The following is a 6,333-nucleotide window of genomic DNA, read 5'->3' as shown; positions in this document are numbered from 1 at the left end:
TCTAAAAGTGAAAAATTATCAGCAGAGTTTCACTAATAAGTTGCTTTGGTGCAAAAACTTGAGTCCATCCCTTGGCCCCCTGCCTTGCTGATCTTGTGTTTCAAGGTGAAGCTGCTAATCCTGCATTTAAATCAACTCCTTGTGCTGCTCTACACAGTCTTTCTATGTTCATGAGATCTCATACATTTTTAATCATGTGACAATTAGATGTTGGGATCAGACAAGTGTCTTTTGATCACGGAGAAGTCACAGGGTGGAAGGATTTATTCATCACCTCCTCCTGTATTTGTTTGTAATGTTAATGGGAAATTTCCTCCTGGCGTTTTCTCCAGCAGAGCTGCAGAGCAATAATTACCATCTTGTCTGTGTGTTGTTCTAACCTGAAAACTGCAGGCACGGGGAATTCATCTCTGTTGCAGTAAAGATTCACTCTACTTTTGCCAGAGAAAAGGACACTGAGGGCAAGGTTGGCCATAAAATGTTGGCTTCCAGCTTGCCTGACACTGTAACATTGTCTTTGGAAAACAACCACTGAACAGGTGTCAGAAGGTGCAGAGCAAGGCCCCCCTTCCATCCTCTCCTCAGCTTTCTGCAGCCCTTGCACAGGATCACACAGAGCCCACGGCTCTGCCTGGATCCTGCTGAGTTCTGGGGTCCAAGGGGTTGGTTCCTCAGTGACCCTGAGTTGACCTACACACGGGGCTGCCCCCAGAACAGCCACCCTGCTCTTCCAGTCCCTGTCCCCACCGCCCATCCTTGGCTCCAAACCACGTGGGGATCCTCCTGCCCTCAGAGCACCCTCACAGGACCTGTCCCTGCTGGTGGGCACAGCCCACACCAGCTCTGCCCTGGGGGATTCTCAGCCAGCCCACACCAGCTCTGCCCTGGGGGATTCTCACCCAGTTCTTCTGCACATCTGGGCAGCTGCAGAAGCAGTGCCTGGCAAACAGGACTGTGGTGGGGACACGTGGCCATGGAGGAGGACAGAGCAGCACTCCAGCAGCTTGCAGGGGAAGGAAAGCCACGTTTAACATGTTCCTTTCCACCGGGGAATAATGGGTCTTGTGTTCCCTGCAGCCCTGTTTGGCACTTTGCTGTCATTTGTTATCTTTCTAGAGTGGTGCTGCCGGAGAACTGCAGGGGAAAATGGCTTTAAACAGCCACACTCTTCCCTGGGATGTGCTGACCTGCAGGATTCCAGGGAAGCTGCTGTTGCTGGGAATCCTGGAGGGAGATGCAGTTACCTGAGAGCAGCCAGAAGCACCTAGTTAAGGCAGTGTGTTCTGCACACACAGCCACCCGTGAGCAGCGTTTTCAGCCTTTTAATCTGACCCCACAGAATTCTGTAGAGATCCCCTGGATATTTAAAATTTTGCCAATAAAAGACTAAAAAGTGGGGAAGAGATTAATCACATGTGGCATATAATCTTAGTAAATAACCTTCAACCTCGTGCCAGCAATTCTATTGTGCTTGCAGTTTATTGTGAGCAAAAATAAAAACACTCTAATTGCCTTCAAAACATATTTGCATCTACTCCTCACTGAAAACAAAAAACACCCCCAGTTTGTTCAGAATCAGGGATTGAGACTGGCCACTTGGAAAACAGTAGGGGAAGGCCATTGTTAGCTTTCATTTGGGTAACAGTTCAACAATGCTGTGTAAGAGGAGACATTTCATACCCAACTAAACTTCTGCACTGTTACTTCCCCTTGGCTGCCCAACAGTAAAATATTTCAGTCCCCTGAAGAGTAAATAACTCGCTCAGCTGTGGGATGCAGCATTCCTGCTAAATCCACTTCTCATTCCTCACCTAAATCAGAATATTCTACTGGATTTGAGGGTATTTTCACCCATGAACCAACACTGGACATGGTGGTGGGATGAAGAGCACAGCCCCACAACTTGCCCTCCAGCCCTGCCCCAGGAGGACTCCCTGAGTTCCTGAAGGAAGGCTGTGAAAAGACCAGCAGTTTGGGCCACTGGTTTCCTGAAAGGGTTAAAACTGGAAGTAGGTCAGGGAATCTGGGACCAGAGAGAAGGGCATAAACTCACCCTATTGTCACTGACAATCTGGGACATCAGGGATAAAGGAGCATCTTTTTTGAGTTCAAATCAGGCAACTCCTTTTGCTTTGTGCTGCAACCTTGAAAACAAGACTGAGGACAAAGCACAGGGAAATTCCTGAAATTACTGGGATAAGCAGCTGAGGGCTAGTTCTGCAACATCTCCACACAGCTGATGGGCCCTGGTGGGAACAGGAGGAGTCACTTGGGCACATCTCTGTGACCATCTCACCATCCTACAAAGCATCGCAATGGATGTGCACAACAGTGGTGGGAAAGCACACAGGGATGTGGGACTGGAGCTGGAAGGAGCCCTTTCCCAACCCGCCCAACGCTCCAGGGGTGGCTGTTTGTTACCCTGGGATCCTGTTTCACCACAGGGAATGCCATGGATCTCTGCTGCAGCTGGAATTGGCCTCCTCCCCCTCCCCGTGCTGAGCACAAGGACTGCAGCCCAGTGCCCTCAGCTACAGACCCCCACAGCTGAGGGGCAAGGGAACGTGCTGCCAGGGGACTTCTGTCCTCAGGAGAACCCAGAGTGCCTGAGCTGGGCTGCTAAAGCACAGCCCTGTATCCCTGCAGGAGAAGATCCTCTGCTCCCAGCCCCCCGATAATGTGTCTTTTCTGTGTCACACAGAGGGGATGTTTTCTGCTTCCCCTCAACTGTCACCCTTCTCATCTGCTCCTTCCAACTACTGCAGTGGTTTTTGTTGGAGAACTTCTACCCCTCACCAGCTCTCCTGCATCAGCCTCCCCTGGTTTCACCCTGCTCCCCAACCTTGCTCCTCACGAGACCTCAGGAGCTCTCACCCGAGGACTTTATTTGCGTTTCTCCACCAGCCTTTTCCCCTTCCCCTAAATGTCCCGTTTTGGAGCCCTCAGTGCTGCTGGCAGTGACAGATCCCAGCTGGGGCACCTCCCTGCTCACACCCAACACCCCCTTCCCGGGTCTCCCTGCTCCAGTTCTCCACCCACCCCTATTCCTCAGCACATCATGACCCTCTGTTGTGTTTTCCACCTGTATGGAAGTAACAAATGACTCATTTTTCTTTTTAGTGAGATAAACGAGATTTCGCATGAAATTTGTACTACTGTATACTTATGTCAAGTAGACCAAAGGAATGCTGGGGCACAATAACAGCATCAGACAACAGTTTTTTAAGATACATGAAAATAAATACTTTGGAAAATCTAGAGTTGATCACTAAGTAAAATTTTCAAGTGACTTAAGAGCTTACAGCTCATTAACTTCAGTGGTGCAGTAGGTTCAAAACCAGGTAAATGAGATTTTTCTCAGGTGCATCTGGAAGTTTTACCTATCCTTAAATTCTGAGCAGCTGTGAAACATTTTCTGCGGAATTTTATAGTACAGACTTTTCAAAAATCACTTGAAACCATAATTTTTATCTCAGTTACGGGGGTGGGGAGATGGGATTAAAATCATATAATCTTCAGTGGAGTCACTGATTTGCAGTGATTAAAGGTGGTAAAAAAAAATGTTTAAAAACTGCAGCTCCAGGTTGCTGCTCACAACTGGAATAAAAGTTCCTGGCAGGTTTTTTAAATGGGAGCTTTTCCTACTGGGGCATATTCTGCTGGACTGCATTCCAAAAATTAATGGATGTATCAGAAAAGCTCAGGGTGGGGAACAACAAAGAAAGATCCCTGAGGATTGCCTGCTTTCAGCTGGAACAGGATCATTTCCCTGTGCAGTGTGGAAGGGCTGTGTGACCTCCCAGTGCAGGTCACTCACAAACCCACTGCTCTGAACATCAACAAGAGAAAGTGTTCCTTAATTGTTTTGTTCCAGGTATGAAATTACCCTTTTATCCTTCACATTCCAGTTGAAGAGTTCTCTATAATAATAATATTTTTAAAAAAAGGGTTCTACACCCTCGACTCAGTGACATGTTTGTATTTCCCTGCAAATGAAGGCACACTCAGGATGCAGGTGCCCAGCAGCTGCTGCAGCCTGGCAGGAGTGTTTGCAGCCAGACTGGGAAGAAACAACCCCAATCCACACGTTTGAGCTTTAAATAGTGACCTGTCACTCCCATGTCCTGAGGCTGCCAGAACACCCACCCAGAGTCACAGTGCCAACCAGGAATGGATCATGGATGGACATCACCCTAGTGCTGACAAACAGAATCATGGAATCCCAGAATCCCAGAGTAGTTTGTGCTGGAAGGGACTTTAAAGCCCATCCAGGTCCACCCCGTGCCATGGGCAGGGACACCTTCCAGTAGCCCAGGTTGCTCCGAGCCCCGTCCAACCCAACCCATTCCACAGTTCCATGATAACAGATTTTACTGCCCCTCTCCCCTTTGGTGACACAAACCCGTGGCTGTTTGGACATGGCTCTGGAGACAAAGGCATCAATAAATCTGGTACTGACAGTACCACTGCCCTGGTTGGACTCACAGAATTTAGGAAAACCTCTGCCAGTTTTTTAGGGAGCAGAGTTGAACCCCAGTGCTGCTCCAGGAGACTGTGCCATAACCTACACAAACTGCAGAGTAAACCATGGCCTGATATTCTGCTGATCTAAATACACAAAGGAGGAGGGAAATCACGGCAGGAGCATCTGCACAGGCTCAAATGTGAGCAATTATGGAGCAAGGCTTAGTGTGAGAGCACAGCCCAGGGAGCATCTGGCTGCTCCTGCCCCTCCTCCCGTGTTGCCGAGGGGAAGCACAACCATCAGACACGGCAGCTCCTCAGGAGTGACCCCAATGTGTCCTGGAGAACGAGCAAAGGAAGGTGCAGATGTTTAAGTGCTCCACTGAAGAGCACTCAGGGAGCTCCTGCAATGGCAGCAGCTATTTGAGGCCATTTGCAGGTCCCTAAGCAGCAGATTCCAATGGGTTTTGTGGAGAATGCTGCCTTTAGCAGTTCCTGCACTGCTCCCCAGCCTCCCCCTGGGAGCAGTTTGGCTGTCACACATCCCAGGGGACCAATGGCACACAAGTGGCTTCTGTGGCTTCCACGTCCTGGCATGTCAAGGCTGAAGCTGTGAATGTTCAAGGTTATCAACCACAGGGAGCTTTTCCTGAGCTGTTTATCAGAAAAGATTGGGAGAGTTATGCTGCAGCTTCGGTTATATTTTAATGGAGTCTGGACACCTCATTTCCTCTGGCCCAGGCTGAAAACCCCAGCTCAGAAGAGCTCTCAGTTAGTTTGCTTTCCCCAGTGATTCATTCTCCTTCATATAATTGCATGAATTGAACTCACACAGGGGCTCTGATCCTTATCTTCCCAAAGTCAATCAGAGCTGTGCTCCTGCTGGAAGTAACAGTTCATTTCCACAGCCTTCCTGAACTGCCCCAGAGAGTTTATTTAGGAGAGTGCCTTGATAGACAGAGACAAGGAAAAAAGCAGCAGAAAATAGACCAAAAAAGATGTTACGAACCATGAACGAGGGCATGTTATTTCTTTCCAGTCCTTTCCTCTTCCTTCCTCCTCTTTTCACATTTTTAACACAACTTTACTTACTTTATTTTTCCCAGGATGAGCCCTTGACAATGTTTTGTTCTGTCAAGACCTCAGCTGGTCTTTGGCTACCAGGCAGAACCAAAAAGCTAAATCCAAACATTATCCATAACCCATTCATACCTATAGCATGGTTTTTACAGGTAATTACACTAAAAACTCACACTCTGAGCAAAGAAATTCCATGCACAGCTCTGCCCTCCCTCGCTCTGCTGAGGTGAGAAGGGTGGGACCTGTCTCTGTTAAAGATCCACAGCAAGGCAAACACTCCAGTTCTCCAGTGGAAGGGACAGGACCTGTGTCAACACAGCCAAGGAGCCTTTTCCTCCTCTCACACTGCAAACTGAGCAGCCTCACCAATCTCTCCCTGGATTCCACCCTCACATTTATCCAGTCAGCAAACACGAGCCTGATAGCACAAGGTCAGACGATCAGCACAGATAAAATAGATACTTTGACTATTTTGCCTACAGCAAATCATTAAAAAGCTCTTTAATAATTCAAATAATATGCAAAACAAGACTGCTCTAGTATTTAATATCAAGTTTTCTTATCTCTAAGGGATGTCTGCATAGAAACCATCAGCATTGGGTGGCAGAAGCCACTGAATAAATTGCATTAAAGGTTTACCAATATTTCAGGTCTCCTCATCTGAAGAGCCCTAATGTTCTCTGACACCTTTCAGCCAGAACCTCCTTCTGCTGCATTTACTCTTCCAGGACTCTAAAGGCCTTGTCCCTCTGAAGCTCCTAAACCACGACCATTTACAACCCTCTCAGC

At 48.0% G+C, this 6,333-nt stretch overlaps 1 protein-coding gene across 1 annotated transcript in view; it reads right to left on the bottom strand.

The window, feature by feature from the left end:
* Window positions 1-6,333, bottom strand: part of LOC120322647 — a 105,899-nt gene that overhangs the window by 24,260 nt on the left and 75,306 nt on the right. The window lies entirely within an intron of this gene.

Source organism: Pipra filicauda, unplaced genomic scaffold (assembly GCF_003945595.2).
Source record: "Pipra filicauda isolate LSUMZ 115617 unplaced genomic scaffold, ASM394559v2 scaffold139_size1960392_pilon, whole genome shotgun sequence".
In the NCBI taxonomy this organism is placed as follows: Eukaryota; Metazoa; Chordata; class Aves; order Passeriformes; family Pipridae; genus Pipra; species Pipra filicauda.
Note: the sequence above shows the minus strand (reverse complement) of the source record. Positions and strands in the feature narration are given on the sequence as shown.